Source organism: Sinohyriopsis cumingii, chromosome 4 (assembly GCF_028554795.1).
Source record: "Sinohyriopsis cumingii isolate HCF-2022 chromosome 4, ASM2855479v2, whole genome shotgun sequence".
NCBI lineage: Eukaryota > Metazoa > Mollusca > Bivalvia > Unionida > Unionidae > Sinohyriopsis > Sinohyriopsis cumingii.
In genome coordinates this window covers 110640165-110665878 of record NC_142964.1, presented here as the reverse complement: position 1 = coordinate 110665878, position 25714 = coordinate 110640165, and the positions used below count along the sequence as shown (strand labels likewise).

Genomic DNA, 25714 nt, shown 5'->3' with positions numbered 1-25714 from the left:
GTGTCTCACGAGTGAGTTTAGTACCACGAATGGAATGCATTTTGTCGTATTGTGTGCATAGGAATCATAATTGTGAATGTCGGGTAAATGAAAGTGCACAATGTTTGATTAATTTCCGTATTGAAAACATGAGGAAAAAAACATTTTGTCATTTAAAAATATTTATGAATTCTACTCTAAGGCATGGCCACATAGCTGGTCGAATCTTTAAACTTTATTTTTCTACATTTAATGAGTTTGGCTCCATTTATGCTGACTGTTAGAACCTCTCTTCCCTGTTTTGAATAATGTTTCAAAGGAAATTGTCTTATGTATCATGAGATGTTATTGGCCATGATTGTAGCATATCAATGACAGTTCTTGTAACGACGTGTTTCCTCTACGCTCCAAGTGTCGTCGATGGGATCTAAAATCCATTCAGCAAAATCAGCAGGATTGCAAGTGCCCCGAAAGATTTTTGAAGAAAAAAAAATCTTTCCATTCCTGGAGAAACGTGTTACTTTCTGTTGTCTATTCGAACACGATATCGACAAGACTAACTATGCTGTGTTTGTCATGCTCTACTTTTTTCATTTAAACCATAATTCATATTTAAGTCAAACGTGATTCTTAACTTTATTTAATCTTCATTACTGTAAAAAGAAGCAACTAGTCATTTTGCAAAGTGGATTATAAGCCGCAAAAGATAAGGAACATCGCAATGGGCAAGGATGTGAAGAGTTCATCCACTCCGTCCATCCACAGTTACCTACAGTCTTTCTTAATTCCGCTAGCAACTTACTTATGTGTATTTGTATGTGATAGATACATATGTGTGCGTGTGTATAGATAGATATATAGATGGATAGACGTACAGACAGATACATAGCCAAATCGATATATATTCCTTTGAACTTTTAGCATATGCACTTGAATAAGCACGTTAACGTGAGTCTCCTTGTATGAATCTGTTTATGATGTGATTAAAATTCGTATAAGAAGCCAATACGATATGCTTGATCAATACCCCGCAAGCAACGCACTGTTTACATTTGCTTTTAAAACGCCCACATATGACTCATCGATTTGCCGACCCAATGAAGTTATTCAAAATGTCACGAAAGATCTGACTGGATAGTATAGATAGATATCAATGACCAAAACTGTTTGCTATATATAAGTCCTGGACACAATTATAAAATAACTGTTGCTGTGCCTATCTTTTCAAATATCAAGAAGATGAGGACCATAATTTGGATTGCTGTCATCGTGTTCGCTGCTTACCAAGTGATGTCATTGCCACGTAAGTGACATTCACCTTAGACTAAGCTGTTGCCCCTAAAATGTGACATTATTGCACATCTTCATTCCCCTTATAATCATCAACAGTAGAACAGGCAAGTAAATTGACATAATTCCGCACTACTTTTGCAATAAAATGTATTTCTACAACAACAAAAGAAAACAGTGAATATCTGTTGGGAAAGCACACAATGTATAATAACTAGATCGAATATTACCCTTAATACATATGGGAACTACCCTGCATGGTACTTTAAGTGTTCTGTATGTACTATCAAGAGTGAAAGTGATACAAGTGTTTTCCTAATTTCATTTCCCCATCTCAGTTTGTTCGTGTGCAAGATGTTGTAAAACTACATAATACTAAAGTATATAGATCACAAATTACTATTCAACTTCAAACGTTATTTATATGTCATAATTGTTAGTACATTGCTTTCTGCGTTTAAATTAGTTTGAAAATAGTAATAACCTCGGCATGATTCAAGGAAACGTTTATTAAAATGCCTCAGTAAAATATAATTTGCAAATGTAGCTAGTTTCCGCTTGGTGATCTTAGAAACATGTGCCTTATATTATCAGCCATGAATTAAGCTATTTTGATCTCAAACGTTCGTAGCAGAATGCACAGCGAATGCTGTCATATATTACCCGTCGGATGCGTTGCGAAATTAGGGCATCTACGTCTCAGTGGAGCTAATCAGACAAACTTTGTCTTGTTTTCATAAAATTCACAACTTGATTACGTACTTACCTCCAAAGTTCTTCTGTAACACTTTCTGTACTTTTCTGTACTTAAACATTTTGTAATGAACCTGACTCTAATGTGAACATTATTCGTATTTTTGGTGAGGTATATGTAATGTTGTCTCCACTTTGTATCTTCTCCATTATTTTCCCTTTGTTTGTTTGTTTGTTCGTTTGTTGTTTGTTTGTTTCGATAGGTACTATAGCAAGGTAGACTCTCCTTATAAGAATCCCTCCATGCATTTTTATCTTTTCTCCAACACATCAAACCATCATCTCCATCATTTGCGATTGGGGTTTATGTAATATATGCGAATGACCATACAAATCTGCACACGTGTTATAGATGTAGAAAGACGTCAACTGGGAAATTCATTCAGTACCGTGCCTAATATGCACGATAACCCCATAACGGTGGTTCGTTCTGTTCGGTTTTAATCGTCTCCAATCAAGTGTATAAAACTAGTCGCCATTGTTGAATTGTTGAATTGTTGCTTTTGTTGAATTGTTGCTACTATTGTTGAATTGTTGCTACTATTGTTGAATTGTTGCTTTTGTTGAATTGTTGCTTTTGTTGAATTGTTGCTTTTCTTGAATTGTTGCTTTTGTTGAATTGTTGCTTTTCTTGAATTGTTGCTTTTGTTGAATCGTTGCTTTTCTTGAATTGTTGCTTTTGTTGAATTGTTGCTTTTGTTGAATTGTTGCTTTTGTTGAATTGTTGCTACTATTGTTGAATTGTTGCTACTATTGTTGAATTGTTGCTTTTGTTGAATTGTTGCTACTATTGTTGTTAAAGAGGACATTGGACATATAGTTTTATACAAATCTTGGAGACAATTTGCAACGACAATTTGCAGAGACAATTTACAATATGGGATAGAGTTCACGACAGACGGAACGCAACCTACCAACATTAGAATTCACTTTGTACAATAAACGTGGCCATGCAGTTTAAATTGAACGATGCCATAAAAGAGGAATATGTCATCCAGCTTTCCAAGCATTATGCCCTGAACAGCACCGCCTATGCCAGCCTTACTAAGATACGAATGAACAACAATTTAAAAGAAAGACCACGGTACTCATAAATACGTAACGAAGAAATATTTAGTAAGTTGCTATATGGAAAAATTAGTGATGATTGGTCACACTCACTGCCTATAATGTACGCTATTAAGACCAGTTCCTAATAGGATAATATAAGTTTGGCAATAAATATCGAATTTCTTACTAAATCTACATTTCAACAACTAACTTTTATATTCAGTGTTCCATTGCCAACTAAATAATGTAATTTTATGTTTTCATTCCATTTTAGGCTTTCGAGGCAATTTTGCTTGTCCCCTTCTAAAATGTCAGGGGATTGATCTCGAATGCGCAGAACCAACATATTTCCGTCAAAATGGACAAATTTGCAGAGGATGTGACCGCAATATCTGCCTACCGACGTAAGTGCGACCAATCAAGTGGATATATCTTCCATCAAAATTACTCCCTCGTGTTACTTCCTCTAGCAAACCAATAAAACTATTTTAAGGCATACATTTTATGCGTACATTATGACCTGGAGTTGTAGTGAAAATTCAGTACAAAAGAGAGAAATAAGCACGCCTATTATTGAAAGACAGCAAATCATGCCCGTGGCTAGTCCTAGCTTTCTTTTACAAGACAAATTATTTCACCCTCTGTAGATTCCTCTTGTTTTTAATCATTTCTGAAAGAGATCAGAGATATCAAAGTACATGACTAAACAAAAATAAATTATTAGTACATGCGAAGTTCTCGTACAGACTGGCTCAATGAAAAATATAACAATGACTTTCTCATTTTGCAATGCAGATGACGAATAGCGTAATTTTAATATATATTCTGACAGGATGTCTTCACAATTAATTAGCATTATCAGGGTATGCATTCAATTCATTTTATATCTACGGCATTGCTTAATTGTAATTTACTAATTTTCTGTTCAGATCTTTTAAACGTAAACATGTCAGCCGCACTGTGTGACACGACAATTTGAAAAAAAAACATAAAAGATAGGGCTAACACTTCGAAACCTTGGCTAGTACAAATAATCTGTGCAGATAAACTAAACGTTATGTTTCCTATGTTCCAAATAAAAAATGCAATATGTCTTATAGTGATCCGGGTGTTTTATAATTCTTATCTTAAAGCCTTCAAAGGCGTTCTCAGCTTCTCAGCGGTAGCAATGGTAGTACTAATAGCAGTACTAGTAGCACATGCATTAGTAGTTGCAGTTGAAGCAATATCAGCAATAGTATAATCAGTATTAGTAGCAGTAGCAATAGAGGTATTCCCGTATTAGAAGTAGCAATAGTAGTACAGGTAATAGTAAAGGTGGTAGTTGTAGTAGCAGTAATACTGCAGTTGTTATTACTATTATTGTTATTATTATTATTATTATTAGTAGTAGTAGTAGTAGTAGTAGTTATTGCAACATCATCATAAGAAGAAGAAAACATTTTTAAAACCCAGCAACATATTGATTTTTAATATTTCAGAAACTTTACGATGAAATAAAACATGGTGGAGTTTTACCAATCTTATTCATGAGGCAACTTAAGAAACAACCAAATTCCCTGGAAATGCTACTGTACGTTCAAACCTGTTTTTCTTTCTCACAAAAGGACGGCTAATTGAATTTTTTTGAATTTGCAAGTACCATGTGTAATACTGAGAAATAAAGTTCTATAAAATTGAACACCTTTGTATCATTGTTCCATTTTATTTCATTAATTCAATGTAACATTTATTTTAGCTCCAGTTATAGCCAATTCGGGTTATATACAGTGGCTACAATGACACAAATGTATTTGAGATTTATATATTCACATGTAGCGATCATTTTCCTCTTTCTATTTGATATGTATACTATATACTTGCAAGATTCGTGTATGTGTTCTACGCTCGAATAATCTATGTGCCAAATGGTGTTTGAAAGACCCAAGCGTGTACTTATCAAATATAATCAAGTGTTTATTTATATTTTGCATTGGACTTAATGTATTCAGTATCATTCAAGGGAGATAATTTTTTTATTACATACCATGGTTAGGGCCGTAAATTTGTAGCTCCAGAACAGCTAGATAATTAGCAACTAGACTTTTCGGCAGGTCAATTTTAGGGCTTTCATGAATTGAAATATGTGGCAAAAATCAGATACTATTTAGAGGTAATTACGCTAACACAATATGATATACACGTATTTATAACATCAGCTTACAAGAAAGAATATAAAATTTGTGACATGTCTGTTATTTAAATGTAAGACCTGAAATGGGGCTAGATTTTTACCAGAATCACACAGGATCTATTACAGCCCAAGGGTTTTTGGCGCTCTGGGCAAACTATCACTTTGGCGCCTACCCCACCCCAGACGAAAAATTCACTTCCGTCTCATATTGGCGCCCGTTAAATCCTGGTGCTCTAGGCGACGGCAAAATTTGTCTATATGGTTGGGCTGGCCCTGAAGAGAAGCGCATTGGGTACATTTGATATTAGATTTATAGTGCGCTATTTCAAGCCAAAGTATTTAAAAATAAATTCAATTCTGACGACTATAGAGCATAATCGTTAACAAAATAAAAGTCCCACAAATACACAATTTAACACGTACATCTACAGCAGAAGACTACATATAATTTGAAAAGATATGTAGTCAGAAGAACATGTATGACTTGCAATGATTTTTTAAAATTATTCAGCCTGGAAATATGGCTGACGAATGAGTTATGTTGTATCTTCCCTCAGAGAATTTGTAAACGAATTTTCATAAAAGTAGGTATCATAAGCTAATCAATCATTCTCAGGAAACATTAATGATAAAATTCAACGTAAATTATACATTGATCCCCAACATTAACTATAACGGCATTTGTAGGTCATTCAAATGCATTATTATTCCTATACTATACTTATTTTACTAGTATATGCAGCAGGGCCGACGGGGGCGGGGGAGGGGGACAACCAGGGATATATCCCCGGGTCCAGGCCCGTCAGGGGGCTCGGGCCGATCAACACTTTTTTATTTTACAAAAGAAAATTTTGTTTGAACAAGAACTAGGAGAGGCCCATGTGTTTCTTACCCCAGGGCCTGTGGTCACTCTCTACCGCCCTGATAATGTATTTTGTCATTTAAATGCTTTAATATTTCTATACTGTATTAACTATAGTAACGAGTTCGTAGTCATTTAAATATCTTATTATTCCATTACTGTATTAACCATATTAATTTGCACATGGTCATTTAAATAATTTCCTGTTATTAATTTCCTCATGACATATTTATGATACACAACTTTCACTTAAAAACACTTAAATACGTTTAAGCGTGCTTAAATATTCTCAGTACAATTATTTTGGAATATTTTTGACGATTTTTGTTGATACACTCGATTTATAAAGATAAAGTGTAATTATTATTATATTTCACCAATGGTGCTAATTTTACAATATCTTTTAAACGTGAGTATTATGTTACAGCCATATTGACGTATATCAGTATGAAGCTGATGAGGTAATATTCGTAAAGGGAAAAAAGTACGAAGGTTTATGTTCAGCCTAATCTTTGGATCTTCCACATCTGTTAGCCCCGTATATGCTGTTAAGATCACTCATTGCCATGCTGTGTACAAATATCAAGGTTGTGACAACATTAATATATTCATCTAAAAGATATAAAGTCTGTCACAACAGCAATAATTTCATCTAAAAGATCTAAAGTCCTTCATAACAGCAATAATTTCATCTAAAATATACAAAAACCTGTCACAACAGCAATAACTTCATCTACAAATATTTTTAGAAAAAACGGATTTCACCTGATGCTATAAATACTTTGTAAGAGTTAGATAAGCAGATCTATCCATGCAGATCAGAAGATCTATTTAGGCAGATTGTTATGTATATTTGATTCAATTTATATTTGATTTAATTTAATTGTTTGTTTGTTAGTTTTAATTTTTATTTATTTCATTAAATGCTATTGTAATGAAACTTTATTTACGGGATTTGACATTTTCAGAAATTAGTTTTATCTCACTGTTTTTTCGTAAGCACCTAATAATATAAACTTTGTATCTAATGCTGACCTAGTTCCTGACCTTGATTCAGAATTAGTGAGAGTAAAGTAAATACATTATTTTAATTGTTTCTTAGTGAAGATTCATAAAGTGAAATCGAGGCCATACTAGGAGTACGTGATGTAAGGCATGTGCAGTTTCTATGTTGTTAGAAACATGATCATGTAACCCTCATACGGGAATCTGTTTTGCGTCTTAAATTAGTGTATAACTCTTTCCTATTGAGAATTTAGTCAGTTAGGCTATAAACCATTGAGACTTAAAATTGTTTTGTTGTGACCAGTTTGAGTTGAAATTCTAATTTATGGAAGTATTAATTCTTTTCCCTGGAAATATTTAAGTGCTTATTCAGATTTCTTGGACAAAGACATTTATTGAAATTGTATTCGGAATTCAAAACTGAAATATTATTTTCTGTAGGTCAACAATGAACTGTTGACACATCAGGACAACTCTGACTTTTGCATACGTCATCACCTCCAGGTTTAATTTTTATTATCAGGACGCCAATTCAGATTCATTTAGAACTTTATTTCCAGGACTTCTATTTTTTAATTCTTGGGTTATTTTTGGATTTGATTCGTAAAACCGTAATTTCTTTGTCTCATTTTTACCTTTTTTTTTCTAGGAAAATAAATTATTTTTTAAATTTCATTAAGCTTGATGTCTTCACTTTTTTCTTGTTACTGTTTTAAAAAGCCTAAAACGTAACAAAGAAAATTGGATTGCTCGTCCTTGGAATATATGAATTTTGGCTAAAATATTTCATTAAAAAAACGTGTTCTTTGAAATTTAAATTCCCCATGTTCTTTAATTTTTGTTAAATCCCAAGTTTTCTTTTACATTTTTGAAATCTTTAGTGAAATCAACAGGCTTTTTTACAATGTCATCAAAAGTGGAAATATTTCTTTCCAATTCTACCCAGGAACAATTAGACCTTTTCAAAAAAGATGTATCGATTCAACTTGCCAGAAAATGTGATCTTTCTCAGGCTAAAGAATCCTTAAAGAAGCAAGAAATAAAAAATATTTTGGTCCAGAATTTGGTAGAAAAGAATGTTTTGGATAAAAGTATTTTGGTTTCGATCAGTAAGTCTGTATCAGACATAAAAGTAAAGGAATTAAAATTAAAATACAAGATGGAATTAGAGTTAAGGAAGATGGAACTTCAGAAAGATAAAGAAGAAAAACAAATGCAGTTGCAATTGGAAAAAGAGATAGAACAAATGTTATTACAGAGAGAGAGAGAGAGAGAGGGAGAGAGAGAGAGAGACTCCATAAGACATTTCTCATTTCAAAAAATATTTATGTTAATTACAGACGTTGTTGTAGGTATATTCATTTTAAATTAATATACCTATCCTATTCCCAAGTGAACAATGAGCATGGAGTGGTAGGGAAAAAGAACGCGTATATTTTCAGAAGTTATGATTCTCCAAATTGCTTGTTATATAAAAAAAATTGTATCTTCAGTTGTCAAAACTTGATCATTTTCAACGGCAGTTGTATGTGTGACTCTGTATATATGTGTGAGAGAGACAGACAGACATAGTGAGACACAGGGAGAGACAGAAACAGACAGACGAACAGAGACAGAGACCCACTACAGGCCAATCCCCTTCCTTCCAATTCACTTTCTCTCCCCACATTCCATCAGTAACTCGTGTCAAATTGACAGTATAGTTTATTCCTATCAATTTGTACATGGGGATATAACCAATGATATATATGTCAAGGTAAATACAGTTTTCGTGACTAGGTTGCACATGAATGATTCTTAAAAGTTACAAATATTATAACAACAAGGTCTTGGTTGCGGGCAAAATGTATATTCACAACAGGTAATGTGTTCAATGCCGCAAACTTAATCACAGAAACTTCATTTGTTACTTCAAACACATTAGAAACATAATGTGTCGCCCAGAGTAAATCCAACTGAGAGAGAGAGAGAGAGGTGGGTGGGGGCATAACTTGACCCTTCTCTTCTTAGTTCAATTCCCGGTGGCATCCACATTATAACATGTTTGCTATATAAAAAAATCACGTTTCTCATTATACTCGTCTTGCTTCATATTCTAACGTATCCATATGCTAATTTAAAATGTATGCACACAAAGCAAATAATTAGAAACAATAGAGTTAAAATATATGGTGGAGTTTAACACTGATAACTTTGTTAGATATTGTTCCAACAGGGATACATCCAGAGTCAGTAATATATGAAAGAAAATCGTTTACTGTGAAATTGACATTCATCACTAATATGCCATGAGCGGTTATGTAAAATACATTAGATTTTAAGAGCTTTTGCTATCTGAAATGTTTTTAGTCTTTTATCAAAAGAAATCACTGTCTAATGAGCCATTAAATTCTTTGTTTAGGGGACTACAAACCATAGACTGGCCTTAGTCGTTTACATTTTTATACTAGTTCATGTATTTAACTATGTATAAGATATACATAGAAAGATGAACATATGGTGAAAAGTCTCGAACATGATTACCAAGAAGGCATATTAGAGGTTAAAAGAAGAAATACAGCGTTTGACTCTCTCTCTCTCTCTCTCTCTGTTCTGAATATGTCAAAATTAAGAACTAAACAGGTCTACCACATAGACATGATAACAAATCGTACTTTCAGTCCGTACAATAATAAAAAGTCAGCATTTAAAAACAGGGACAGCATATGTGTGCTACTCTTTTATAAAACTAAGCTTAAAATACTTACAATTACTAGCTATAAATTGAAATGAAATTGACCAGAATACTTGAAAAAACCATGAACATTATTGCTACGTAAACTAGGAGTGGTAAAATTGGGAACCTTCCTAACTGAATCATTGACAACATTGTTTAACATGCAAACATTTGAATGAAAAGGTAATTCGATTTTCTGAAGAAAAGCCATGCCTAAAGTATTCATCCCAATATTCGCAGTTGTGACGGTCACTTCATGAAGCGAGTCTGGTATATAACGAACAGACTGTATAGTAACTATGACAACCAAACATTGCAATAACAGATTAAATTTATTTCAATCTGTTTGTATCCATTAGTTCGCATTGATATAAAACACATTTGTTGATGATCTATACTTTTCATTTTATGAGATTATCTTCGTTGTTCTATAAATGTTTTTCATTATCAGTATATTATCTCTCCATTGCCATATTTTATTCGTCAGATTTTGTGATTACAAACATAAGGTACGATCTTTGCCGTATAAACGTTTAAAGAAATCTACCAACCGATGTTTGTAGCTCTTCTTTTACGGGCAGGACTTGCTTATGATGCAGAGACTTGTAATTATTTTCAACTGGCTTTAACCTTGAATGTATGAACATTAATCTATTAACCGATAATTCTCTCGATAAGTTGCAGAAAGTTGCCTTTCTTTTGTGGTTTAGAGATTCTGTCATGGTTAATTGGTATACCAAGTCTACGTACGCTTTCTTGCACACGTTAACACTACGCCCATGCCGCATACAAACCTGTGCCAAATTCAAACAATGCTAATTAGGTATATCTGCTAATGTATTCGAACTGTAAAACGATATAAATGTTGTGACGTATGTATGTGACCTTTATATGACTAATATTAAATAAATTGACTTGACGCACATGACATGTTTACAAAACCAAATAGCGAGGACGGGGATGGGTTGCCATGATAAAATGCCTGGAGTGTATGTTTTCGAATTACGCATGTACTTAGATCAAGGTTATTTAATTTTTTTTTAAATTACTTATTTCGGTAGGAGCTTTGCCAAAGAAACATATAGGATGCATTATGATATTAATTGTGTAACATCAGATTTTATTTATTTGATCACGTGTGAGAAGCATGGCATACTTTATATTGGACGAACCGATCGACACGTATGTAAACACGAACAAACATATATTTGAAATAAAACAAACTTTAAAAGATCCTCCTGTTTCATCTCGTGTAGACTCACACTTCAATAACCGTTTCCATACTTTACAAGATTATTCATTTCAGCCGATTGATATGGTAACTTTGGATATGGACAGTAAGTTAAAAGAAACATTTAAGATGCACCATCTGGATACAGCTTATCCAAAAGGTCTACATTTTCAAAACTTTTGTATAATATTCATTAGTAAATTCACGTTCTGACGACCTCTCGTCACTGTCCCAGCATATCTTGCTAGTTAGGGCTTAATGATGACGCCATTTTATTTAAAGTTAATTGTTTGGTATCGTTTTTTCCCTTGTCTTCCCTTGATTGTGTTTCTGAATAAAATAACGAATAAATAATTGAATTTGATTTGAATGAACTTTGACAAGGCTGTTCTTCTTTCCGTTCCATCATATTTATCAGTTTTTTGTTTTCTTTGATGAACGCATGTATTCCCCTCTATGAGTCCTACTAGCTGGTTCGTTTGCCCTTGACCATTTAATATTTGTTATAGTATTTTAGTGACCTTGGACATGCTTACTTTGTTCTCATGTGCGGTGGCGTTATATATGCTTCTGTCGTAAATCCACCCTTTGGTTTGGATGAGGACTTGCACTATCAAGATCAGATGTTTGAGACTCTTTATATCTAATCCTATAAATAAATATAATTTGGAATACTAAATAAAATACTATATACTAAATAAGAAATTAATGTACGAATTAGGTTTCCACATGATTTTGTTATTGTCTTATGCGTGTGTGATCGCTAGAATTTGTTTTGAGTTGTTTTGTTTTGTTAAAGAGTATGATTTCAAATTAGGCCAGTCTTTGGTTTTGATGACGTTGCGGACTGAACATTTTCTTCACGCGGTCATGAAGGAAAACATCTTGAATGTGGAGTTCTTAAGTTAGTCTTTGTGGTAGTAACACGTTGTTTTTAGTGTTCATTGTACAGGATGAAGTTTGATTTGGTTTTGATGATGTTGGGGATTGAAATCTTTCCTCACGCGAAGGTGATGGAAAACATACTTGAGGATGGTGTTCACTTTTACGTTATTTTCAACGAGGATGCATGTAATTATTTGTGGTCAAAGTTCAGTCACTGTTTAGAGTCGCCGTAACGATCTCCCTACACGTTGTCGGCAGGATCCCAATTATTTTGTAGAGTTATGTGTTGTGCTAGGTGCCCGTGTTGAGACGTTCTTAAGAAAGGTTCATTTATGGCCAAATTCTACAGATGTTTTGTTCTTCCAGGAAGGAGAGAACGATATTGTACTTGGTAATAGTCATATCTGGCGCGAAATTCAGCATGTCCACATGACAGAAGGTTGTGCTATTCCACGTGAATTAACAAGTAGCCTAACATTGGATTTGATCCAGAAATATTAGGTACCAGTCAGCAGACAGCAGCTCAACAACCGCGAGAAATACAGATAAGTGTATAGCATGTACACTGATGTGTGCAGGCTAGACTGAATGCGTATTATTCCATGTTTTAATGAATAGGAGATATCATCCCCCTAAATACCAGTCAATACAATTACAAGCGCGGGGCTTATTTATCTGCCGACCTCGGTACGTGACACGTCGCCAATATGCCCGTTTGTCCAGCCACATCAATTGTTTGCTGTCATCTTTTTTGTCTGGGGTTTCATCGATGGAGTTCTACACCCAAACTAGATTCCGTCAGCTGTATTTGGGTGCTGATTGTATACATTTTCCTCCTCAAAGTTACTGGTGGCTTTACACCTGGATCTTGTCAGCTGTTGGAAGATGTGTCATAGTCGTATGTAGACTGTATTGTTTTGAGAAAAAGATTTTAAAAGAAAGAAAAGAAAAGAAATAAAGCAAAATTATTTCCGGAAAGAGCTTTTCAAATTGCTTGTAATGTTTGTTTATATTTATATTTTTTATTCGTGTTAGGCTGTATTAACAGAGCGTGATTCTGGTGATTCCTTTTGAGGCAGTCACCCTAGGGATAACTATACTTCCTAATCCATTACCCTGTATCTGATTTTACGCGGACTCTAAGGTCAAAAGATTGCGTGTACTATCGATGGCCAAAAACAGTTTCGAAAAGATAGATTTTCAAACTGCTCTTAATAGTTATTTATATCTGTCATTTGTGTTGGACTGCATTAACAGAGTGTGATTCTGGGGGCTTCTTTTGATGCACTCATCTCAATGAATGAATATACCTCCCCATTCCACATCCTGTCTCTGCTTTCATGTGGAAACCACAGCCATAGGTGATGATCGCGTGTACTATTGATATCAGGTCAAAAGATCGTCCAGGACGCTAATGAAAAGATCATCACGTTTTTGGTTAATGTTAATATCAAAAAGAGTTTCTTTAGACATGATGTAGGTGGAGTGGGTGGTTGCTATTGGCACTTTTAAGGTACCTCAAACATGAGATATTGTATTTGCCATGTCCCTCTCACGTATTTTGATTTTAAATTCTAATAGCGTCTGTTTTAGTTGGCTCTGGTAACTAGCGTAATGGCTTCTTTTGAAACACCCGGACATCAGGATATAGCCATTATGTCTGTACATTTTTTGTTATCCAGATATTTTTCCTTCTTGTATCTATTACTTAGAATATATAGCCAGTTCCATGTTTGTATACTCTTTTAATTTATATGTTTGGTTTCAAGTAGGTGCGTCGTTTTGACTGTTCCCAACTGTTCGCATGATATCATTTCTTTGATGTATTAGTTTTTTTACAGTAAGGTATTAAACGCCTCTTCTTTTCTTGTCTTTCACAAACCGGGCAGGGTGAAATTTATCTAATTATTTTCCTGAAGAATGCTCTTTCCCTGGTCCACCATGTATCATGTAAATACAAATATATCATTGACTGAATTGTTGTTCCTTGAATTGTTGGCCAGCTTCTCCATATTTGTTGAAATTGAAATTTGTGTGTAGTATTTTTATGTTAATTTCTTAATTGGGTTGTTGCTCTTTTTGTTTTAGGATGTATAAATATATGTTTTCAGAACTGTTTAATTCCCATATTTCCGTTTTGGATCTGAATTCAGTAACTGTCTCTGTTATTCTATATACTTTCCGTTGTGGTTTTAGTGTTCTGGTGATCCAGTTTTTTTCTATAAATATCTGGATAATTGTTCAATAGGAGGCCAAACCAGACTAAGTATATCCCTTCCATGGTTGGTTATCGTTATGCTGTAACGTTTTTATTTTGCTGATGTGAAATGCTGTCTGTTTGTATCTTAGATTGGGAGTTTGAAATCCATGCTTGATTTGTTTATTTCTGAAGAGTTTCTTTCTTTACTTGGTGATTTTACCATTTCATATATAGTTACAGATTATAATTTCAATCTTTTTGACATAGTATACTTCAGAATCCATTATATTAAACTCATATCAAACACTGCTACAGAAGTATGTTTATGCAGTCTGAATTCTTTCCATGAAATTGAATAAGGGTGTTTGCATTTTCTTCTTTATCATAGGCTTTTATTCAATATTTACGTATATCTCAAATATCACATAAGCAGGCGTGCACTCATTGCATATAATACAGTAATGAAAAGAAATGGATAAATGAGAATACTGATGTGCAAGAGGGAGTACAAGTGTGAGATGTGCAATGACTGGGAGTAGTACCCTTACTTCGCGTGATAACTAAAATATCGACTGATACGCTATTATAAGACTAAATGTGAGCTATACAATGACTGGAATAAATACAATGAATTGACATAATATTCAATATGGTTTATAATGTATCATAGGGACGGCAGGTGTTCGCAAGGTACTGTAAAAAGGGGGATGTACAATGACTAGAATAAATACAATGAATTGACATAATATTCAATATGGTGTATAAAGGATCATAGGGACGGCAGGTGTTCGCAAGGCACCGTAAAAAGGGGGATGTACAATGACTAGAATAAATACAATGAATTGACATAATATTCAATATGGTGTATAAAGGATCATAGGGACGGCAGGTGTTCGCAAGGCACCGTAAAAAGGGGGATGTACAATGACTAGAATAAATACAATGAATTGACATAATATTCAATATGGTGTATAAAGGATCATAGGGACGGCAGGTGTTCGCAAGGTACCGTAAAAAGGGGGATGTACAATGACTAGAATAGAAACAATTAATTGACATCCTAAGTATCGTCTGCTGCTTGAGTATGACAGTACATTTTGTTTTTCATAGTTTTTTATTCAGTATTTACAATATGACATCTTATGGTTTACAGTTTCTCCGTGAAATGAAAGAACAAAAAGGAAAACGGATAACACATGATATACTAGAACTTAATATAATGTACATAGCATCTCCAATAATTATTCATTCCTAAAATGGCAACGTGAACACACTATAAAGGATTCTTGAAGGTTCGTTACGAGATTATAGAGGGGCCAGATTTGGTAAATCAAACTCCTAGGAGGCACTCCATTCTCTGGTGGCATTAATTCTATCATTCAGATGTAGGCTGGTTACCAGTACAAGCAAACGGCTACGTCGCGGGATGAAATGGGCGTTACTGGGGACAGTGTTTGTCATCTCGATGTTGGCTTGAGTATTTTAATTGTGGTTATGTAAGGAGAGGGGTATTGGTTAAGTGTCTACATCTATAACTAATTCAAAATTATCTAGGCGGCTGAAAATTCACGCTAAACGCCATGAACGTTTATGAATTCGACACGGTTGTATCTATGAAATTCTGCTCTTAAAATGCAGCATTGTTACCGTGAGAGGAAGAAGGAAAGTTTTGAGTTATTGTTACTGTTTCTTTATTATAGTAAGATATAATACGTTTTAACCAAATTCATAATTTTAATTCGCTGTTTGTAGGAGGCAGATATTCTCGAACTCGGGCTCTGAGAAAGAATCCTCTTTTGGCAGGAGACCAATTTTTAAGAAAGTCTAAAAGGTGTTGAAACTATTTCTTGAAAGTTTCTTCATTTACTTGATTACAAGACGTTGCAAGGGGTGTATTAACTTATTTTCGAAAAAGAGGTGGTCTAGGGTTTATATTTCCCCGCAGAAGGTGCATGTTTTAAATAGCGAACATCCATTTATAAATGTATTGTTGTTGACTGGTAGTATCACGTATGATTTTAAAGCATACATGTCTGGTGAAGGGTTCAATGAAATTGTTGTGAAGATTTTTCCACACGCTACAGAAATCAATATCGTATCAATGGTTCTAGAATAAATTTCTTCAAATCTAATTGATATGTAGTTGTGGTAGGGATTTCACCGAAAGTGGGTCCTATGCTGTTTTCTGTGAACTCATTAAAAGTATTCATGAATTTTGCATAGAAGTTTGGAGCATGTAGAGTACGAGTAAATTTGAGTTGGAGGTTCTTAAGTGTAGACTGACCCAATATCTTGCAAAAGGTTTCGATTTGGCTGAGAAATTATCGTTTATTAGTTTCGAATGTCTTTAATTCTTAGAGATTTTATTTTGCATTCTAAATTGGGGATGTTAAGGTCCTACTCTTTAGAGGGGTTGTAGCATATAGCTCGTGAACGTGGTTAAAACTTGGAATTCCCAATAAATGTACATATATTTATATTGTTTAATGTAGTATAGTGTTGAGACAAAACAGTACACTTGCGGTCTGCCAAATTTTGCTGCAAGCTAGGATTGTGACGATATTAGATTTCTGGGACAAGAGACAGCTTGCTACTTTTGTTAACAAATAAATTGTCTTGAAGTTTTATAAAAAGTTTGTTTTAGTGATTGTCTGGTGTAAGCGTGGTGTCAAAGAGCTTCATGTATAATTACGTATAGTAGAGGGAAAATGCTACATCCTTGCCTTACACCCCTGAGGACAGAAAAATGTACGAAACGAATTTATTCACATGAACGGACGAAAGTCTATCGGTATAAAATATGGAAACCCATTTGATAAAGTTTGAATGAAAACCAAACGATTTTATTGTTTCATCATTACATCATAATTTACCCTGTCAAAAGCTTTTTCTTGATCACTTCAGATGAAGGCACATGGTAATTCTTTCTGCTCCATATGATCACCAATGTTTCTAATTTAATGATTTTGGTCGATCCCGCAGGTTTGATCTATGTGGATTATTTTTAACATTACCTTGCTTAGCCTGCTAGTAATGATTTTGTCCCGAAATTCCAAAGTAAAAGTTTGATATATTTTTTTGCTGATTTTCTTGCTTCAATCCATTGTTCACTAGAGCTGAACTTTTATAATTTTTTTTATTGATACTGACATTAATATAAATACAAAAGTATTACATAAATAAAAATTGTATATTTCATTCTAAAATTATTTTCTTGTTATTTATTTAGCAACCATATTATTAAAAATATCATATTTTACATTATGTTTAATTATATTATTTAAGTTTTATTATATAAATGTGAACATTATTATTTTGTTCAAGAATTGTACCAGGGGACTTGATTCAAATTTCATTTATTAATACAGTTTAGAGACCGTAATATATATTGCATTTACCAATTGGATGCTGGTATACACTTCAAAAAGTTATAAGTTTAAAGATAATTTAAAATCTTTATTAATTTACCAATTCAAAATATTATATCAAATAAATAATACTTTATACATATTTAAAGAATAATAAAACAATTTACCTCTATTTCTTCATAATTGTTCTACTGTTATGGAAGATATTGATGACAGTTTTGCAAAATACTTCAAACTGATGATGTTGCTAACTGTGCTTTAACAGTAGGGGTGCTTCGACAACAGATAGATGGCTTCGAACGTTTCTGTGATAAATCTGGTATCATGGTCCATATAGATAGAAACTAAATCATCGTTTTCAGGAATGGGGGACATTTTAAGCAAATGGAGGTCTGGTTTTTCACACAGAGACGTATTGACTATGTGCCTTACTAAGAATATATGGGCTTATTTTTCACCCCCAGAATTGGTGCGGGTAAAAGAAAAGCATAAACTAGTAACTCCTCAAAGAAACCAACTATAAGGATCTGAATTATTCTAAACTATCTGGCTATTTATTTTGTAAGTGATCAGTTAAAAAGTCTTTATTCTGTGATAAAACCGATTGATTGCTATGGGTCAGGGATTTGAAGATATGAATTTAGTAGAGATATTAAAATTCTGCAACACAAAATTTGCAAACAGTATTTCAGATTTCCTAAAACTACTAATAAAAATCAATTGAGTTTGGGGAATGCGTGAAACGTCCATTTTGTACGTCGCATTTTTGTATGCTGTATTAAATATTGGTTTTAAGAATGCCTTGAACACGTTACCAACACCCTCTTTATTTGATGTCAAAAATATTTGATGAAGTCAACTGTGTCAAATGGGATACTAAACTGAATGACGTTATTTCGCTTTTGTTCTGGGTATATCTGGATAGAAAAAGATGTTGGAAATAAGAAAAATAAATCTCGCTATTTTCGTGAAGAATTGAGGATTCGGCTTTCCAAAAACTGGCAAAGCTATATTAACAATTCACGTAAATGTTTGTATCACATTATGCATAAAACTGAATTAAAGCAGTAAAAAATACCTCTCATGTGGATTATCATATTTATTTAGGAAGTTACTTTCCGGAGCAAATGTTGAAAATAGAGACTGGTGTGCATAGTAGGATTGCAAAAATTCATGGGTACGTATGTAACGTATGTCTGAAGAATAATACTTATTTTATAAAGTATGAATTCCATTTCCTTTGTGTTTGCACATCTTGTGGTCATCTAAGAAAGAAGTACTTTAATTAACTGCATTATCTGTATCAGTCTGTAGATTTGTATTCCTCACGAGTTATAATAATATCTCTATTTTAAGAAAGCTTTCTTACTATCCTTGCTCTATCAGTGTGGCATTTCTTCTCAGGCAAACTTTGATAACTCATATGAACGTTGAATGTTATACTTATTGAACGTAATACCGTTACACAAAGATGCTCTGAAAGAAGTTAAGTTAGGGTATTGTTCTGAACACCACATTGCATTTCTGTACACCCTGTCGTATGCTGTATTTACTTGCATTGTATTTGTAATACTCGCCGGTGCATTACCTTATTGAACACGTCATTCTTCGTCTTTTTTTTTCTTTAAAGATAGCATGCACTATACCACTAGTATCATACATTCTAAGAATGTTTATACTTAAACTGCACAAAAATAAGATTTTTAAAGACTAATAATAACATTTTGAGAATATAATTGCTATTGTCTTCTGAATTAAATCAGAGATGAGTTTAGTTGCTAAAGAATAATATACATGTCACTTAATACAGCAGTGCGAAACTGAAAATTTGCTACAATATTACTTGTTAGCAAGAGGAATAAAGCTAAAAATAAACCCAAATAATAAAGATTATAGTCACAATGTAGGATTTCTGTCGAATAATTGTGGCAAAGAGCAAAGAATGAATGACGTTCCTAAATCATGTTCCATTAACACTGATGCTGATGAAAGGCAAGACCGTGATGCTCATGGCTATAAATATATTTAATGACTTAATTGATCAAAAAGCTGATATCACTATTTCTGCACATTCTGATAATAAAATAGAAAACGAAGCTCTCGTGCAATTTCCTGAGAGTTGACTTGGCAGCATGGGTTAATACGTTTCAGCTGGAGCAGTAAACCACATACTTAAGCTTTTACTAAACCATTGCAATCATAATCTGCTAGCAATATGCCAGGTATGTGACAAAAGATACGACTTATATTAATTTTCTTCCAAAATTCCCTAACGCTCGTAAATCTTAAAGAGCATTTATATAGTTAGCGAAGAGCATTTGACAATACATTACAAGAAGATTGCAAAGGGAGACATGTATGTCGTTTACGTCTTCAAGAGATAAATGCAGTGGAAGAATTATTGCAGAGCAAAACCAATCCACAGATGCCCTTCGGTAACTCTTACAAAAGTCTTCCAATTCTCTTCCCAAATCGGGTCAGTTGACATATTACCTCAAAACTCCTCAGGCATAAGACAAACGTTGGTTCTTATGCTAAAGCTCTTGAAATGCTCTTAAGTCCAGAAGAGCACTGGAAGAGTTTCCGAAGAGCTTTAATCGTCATTTAAAAATAATTGTTATTCCTAACGAAGAACTGTATCCCGTTAACATTTTCCAGTGTTAAAATGATTGAAAGAGTTATAGTGGAGCTACGGTATAATAACTAACCCTTAAAGACGATAACAGTATATAAATCTTGCTTGCTTCACTTAATTCTTTTAACGTATGGGCAATTACGTTTCCAATGATCTCCCCTATTTGAGTCAGTTGAAATATAAAATCAAAACAGTTCAGGTATGTGACAAAAGTTAGGACTTATCTTAAATTTCTTCCAAAATTTCCTAACGCTCATAAATCGTGGAGAGTATTTATATAGTTAGCGAAAAGCATTTGCCAATACGTTACAAGAAGCCAGATTCCAAAGGAAGATATGTATCTCGTTTACGTCTTTAAGATCTAAATGCACTGGAAGAATTATAGCAGAGCAGCAGCAATCCCCAAATTCCCTTTGGTAATTCTTACAAAAGTCTTCCATTCTCTTCCCAAATCGGTTCACTTGACATATTACCTCAAAACTCTTCAGGCATAAGACGAACGTTGGTTCTTATGCTAATGCCTTTGAAATGCTCTTAACTCCAGAAGAGCATTGGAAGAGTCTGCGAAGAGCATTAGTCGTCATTTTAGAAGAATTGTTATTGCTAAGGAAGATATGTATCCGGTTAACATTTTCCAGTGTTAAAATGATTGGAAGAGTTATAGTGGAGCTACTGCATAATAGCTAACCCTTAAAGAAAATAACGGTATATAAATCTTGCTGGCTTTACTTAATTCTTATAACGTATCGGCTAATACATTCCCAATGATCTCACATATTAGAGTCAGTTGAAATTCAAAATCGAAACAGTTCAGGTATGTGACAAAAGTTAGGACTTATCCTAATTTTCTTCCAAAATTCCCTATTCCCTAACGCTTGTAAATCTTGAAGAGCATTTATTTAAGAGTTTAACGTTATTTTTTCTGAGTTCATCTTGGTATAAACTGTCAGTTGCCGAAGGGCGTTATGTAAGCTGTGTGAGTCGGCAACTGACAGTTTATACCACGATGAACTCAGAAAAAACAACGTTAAACTCTTATAATTGAAATTTTAATTATTTGTTATGTTATTTTGTTTGCATCATTAAAAAACAGAAATCTTAATTGAGCGTAGTAATACATGTTTGTGGTTTTTCTGTTACGTAGCTATTTATAGCACTTGTTCTGTCCAGCTTGATCGTAATAAGGTCATCATAATACCAGTCCTTCAACCAATGGAAGCCAAATTTTTTTCAATTATTTTTTGTTTCTTTGTTAGAATGTTGTTGTTTTTTCAATGTTTACTTAATGTCTGCCTTAAATGGCAGTGTTTATCTTATGCTGTACACGTGACTCTATTTGTAGAAGTGGAAAAGTAGTTCTCCTTACAGTTCATACAGAAATGAACGAGATTCGTTTTGATCACGTGGTAACATTCTGACCAATGGAAATGTTACTTTCCTGTACCAGCTACTGGCATTGTAATTATATAGTTAGCGAAGAGCATTTGCCAATGCGTTACAAGAAGTAAGATTCCAATGAAGTTATGTATCTCGTTTACGTCTTTAAGAAATAAATGCACTGAAAGAGTTATAGCAGAGCAGCAGCATTCCCCAAATGCCCTTTGGTGATTCTTACAAATGTTTTCTAATTTTCTTCCCAAATCGGGTCAGTTGATATATTACCTCAAAACTCTTCAGGCATAAGACGAACGTTGGTTCTTGTGCTAAAGTAATTGAAATGCTTTTGAAATGCTCTTAACGCCAGAAGAACATTGAAGAGCTTGCGAAGTTGTTTAGGCGTCAACTAAGAAGAATTATTATTCCTAAGGATGATCTGCATCCCGTTAAATTTTTCCAGTGTTAAAATCATTGGAAGAATTATAGTGGAGCTACTGCATAATAACTTACGCTTAAAGACGATAACGGTAAATAAATCTTGCTTGCTTCACTTAATTCTTTTATCGTATTGTCTAATACGCTTCCAATGATCTCCCCTATTGGCATCAGTTGAAATATCAAATCAAAACATTTCAGATATGAGACAAAAGTTAGGACTAATCCTAATTTTCCTCCTAAATTCCCTAACGCTCGTAAATCTTGAAGAGCACTTGTATAGTTAACGAAGAGCATTTGCCAATACATTACAAGAAGAATGCAAAGGGAGATATGTGTGTCGTTTACGCCCTCAAGAGATAAATGCAGTGGAAGAATTATAGCACAGCAACAGCAATCCTCAAATGTCTTTTGGTAATTGTTACAAAAGTCTTCCAATTCTCTTCCCAAATTGGGTCAGTTGACATATTAATCAAAACTCTTCAGGCATAAGACGAACATTGCTTCTTATGCTAAAGCTCTTGAAATGCTCTTAACTCAAAAAGAACATTAGAAGAGATTGCGAAAAGCTTTAGTCGTCATTTTAGAAGAATTCATATTACTAAAGATGATCTGTATCCCGTTAATATTTTCAAGTGTTAAAATGATTGGACGAGTTATCGTGGAGCTTCAGCATAAGAACTACCCCTTAATGTCGATAACGGTATATAAATCTTGCTTGCTTCACTTTAATTCTTGTAACGTATTGGCTAATACGTTTCCAATTATCTCCCCTATAGGCGTCAGTTCAAACATGAAATCAAACCAGTTCAGGTATGAGACAAACGTTAGGACTTATCCTTATTTCCTTCCAAAATTATCTAACGCTCGTAAATCTTGACGAGCATTTATATAGTTTGCGAAGAGCATTTGCCAATGCATTACAAGAAGTATGATTTCAACAGAAAATATGTATGTAGTTTACGTCTTCAAGATATAAATGCACTGGAAGAATTATAGCAGAGCAACAGCAATCCTCACATGCCCTTTGGTAATTCTTACAAACGTCTTCCAATTCTTTTCCCAAATCGGACCGGTTGACATATTACCTCAAAACGCTTCAGGCATAAAATGAACGTTGGGTCTTATGCTAAATCTTTTGAAATGCTCATGACTGATTTTAATTCCAGATAAGAATTGGAAGAGTTTGCGTAGAGCTTAAATCGTAAATTGAGACGAATTTTTATTCTTAAGGAAGATCTGTATACGTTAACATTTCCAGTTGTTAAAAGTATTGGAAGTGTTATAGTGGAGCTACACCATAACAACTAACCTTTAAAGACGTTAACAGTATATAAATCCTGCTTGCTTTACTTCATTCTTGTAACGCATTGACTAATACGTTTCCAATGATCTCCCCTATATAAGTCAGTTGAAATATTAAATTAAAACAGTTCAGGTATGTGATAACAGTTAGGACTTATCCTAATTTACTTCCGAAATTCCCTAAATCTCGTAAATCTTGAAGAGCATTTATATAGTTAGCGAAGAGCATTCGACAATACGTTTCATGAAGCAGGATTCCAAAGGAAGATATTTATCTCGCTTACGTCTTCAAGATCTAAATGCACTGGACGAATTATAGTAGAGCAGCAGCAATCCCCAAATGCCCTTTGGTAATTCTTACAAAATCCTTCCAATTCTCTTCCCAAATCGGGCCAGTTGACATATTACCTCAAAACTCTTCAGGCATAAGACTAACGTTGTTTCTTATGCTAAAATTTTTGAAATGCTCTTGAAATGCTTTTAACTCCAGAAGAGCATTGGAAGAGTTTGCGAACAACTATAGTCGTCATTTAAGAAGAATTCGTATTACTAAGGAAGATTTGTAGCCCGTTAACATTTTAAAGTGTTAAAATGATTGGAAGAGTTATCGTGAAGCTACAGCATAATAACTAACCCTTAAGGACGATAACGGTATATAAATCTTGCTTGCTTCACATAATTCTTGTAACTTATTGGCTAATACGTTTCCAATGATCTCCCCTATTGGAGTAAGTTGAAATATCGAATAAAAGCAGTTCAGGTATGAGACAAAAGTTAGGACTTATCCTAATTTTCCTCCAAAATTCCCTAACGCTCGTAAATCTTGAAGAGCACTTATATAGTTAGCGAAGACCATTTGCCAATACATTACAAGAAGAATGCAAAGGGAGATATGTATGTCGCTCACGCCTTCACGAGATAAATGCACTTGAAGAATTATAGCAAAGCAACAGCAATCCCCAAATGCCCTTTGGTGATTCTTACAAACGTCTTCCAATTCTTTTCCCAAATCGGGCCAGTTGACATATTACCTCAAAACGCTTCAGGCATAAGACGGACGTTGGTTCTTATGCTAATGCTTTTGAAATGCTCTTGAAATGCTCTTAAGCCAAGAAGAGTATTGGAAGAGTTTGCGAACAGCTTTAGTCGTCATTTATGAAGAATTATTATTCCTAAGGAAGATCGGTATCCCAATAATAATTTCAAGTGTTAAAATGATTGGAATAGTTATAGTAGAGCTAAAGCATAATAACTTACCCTAAAAGACGATAACAGTATATAAATCTTGCTTGCTTAACTTAATTATTTTATCTTATTGGCTAATACGTTTCCAGTGATGTTCCCTATTGACATCAGTTGAAATATCAATTCAAAACAGTTCAGATATGTGTCGTTAGTTAGGACTTATCCTAATTTTCTTCCAAAATTCCCTAACGCTCGTACGTCTTAAAGAGCATTTATATAGTTAACGAAGAGCATTTGCAAATACATTTCAAGTAATAAGATTCCAAAGGAAGATATGTATCTCGTTTACGTCTTCAAGAGATAAATACACTGGAAGAATTATAGCAGAGCAACAGCAATCCCCAAATGGCCTTTGGTAATTCTTACAAAAGTCTTCCAATTCTCTTACCAAATCGGTTCACTTGACATATTACCTCAAAACTCTTCAGGCATAAGACGAACGTTGGTTCCGTTGTTAAAGGTATTTAAATTCACAATACACTAATTTTGTTCACCTCAACGGATAATTTACTTGAAAGACGCTTACAAATAATTTATACCAGTAATGCTATCCAAATAAAAATTATTGTTCAGGCATTAAATTGGATTTTGTTTCTAGGAATCGTTTTAATGTATATCAGCTGAAACTAGTTTCATAATACTTTACAGTGTTTTGAAGAATGCATTAGTTCTCCAAACTCTTACACTGAAATATGACGCAGGCGCATATGTTATAATATTGTCTTTTAATTGAATAGTTTCCTCTATATATTCACATTATAAAAATGGACGAGATATTGATCATAGAGGTTTATCGCTACCTTTAAAGATTTCAATCGTTTGCCATCAAAACTATAAATAGCTCCACGTTTTCTCCTTTTCTCACGTTGTGATTCCTGATATGACGTATCCAGGCGTAATATTTTGCAAGGATGCTCATGACAGGATAATGATAATAGCAATGATAATAATCTATTAAACATTAAACTTGGTGATAAACTCAAACACTGTGTTCATGTTTGTAACAATTACAGTTCAAGTCTGTTAATTAAAAATGATGAAACTGTCTTTCACTATTATACTACTACTACTACCACCACTATTACTAATACTACCACTACTACTACTACCACTACTACTACTACTACTCCTATTGCTACCACTACTACTACTACTACTACTAATAATAATAATAATATCAATAATACAACTAATAATAATAAAAA

At 33.8% G+C, this 25714-nt stretch overlaps 1 long non-coding RNA gene across 1 annotated transcript; it reads left to right on the top strand.

Moving 5' to 3' along the window:
- The first annotated feature begins 196 nt into the window (after positions 1-196).
- LOC149801878 (uncharacterized) lies at positions 197-4753 on the top strand. Its single transcript, XR_016420485.1, has 3 exons — positions 197-1282; positions 3347-3476; positions 4554-4753. It is a non-coding gene; the product is annotated as an uncharacterized LOC149801878 (long non-coding RNA).
- Positions 4754-25714: the final 20961 nt, after the last annotated feature.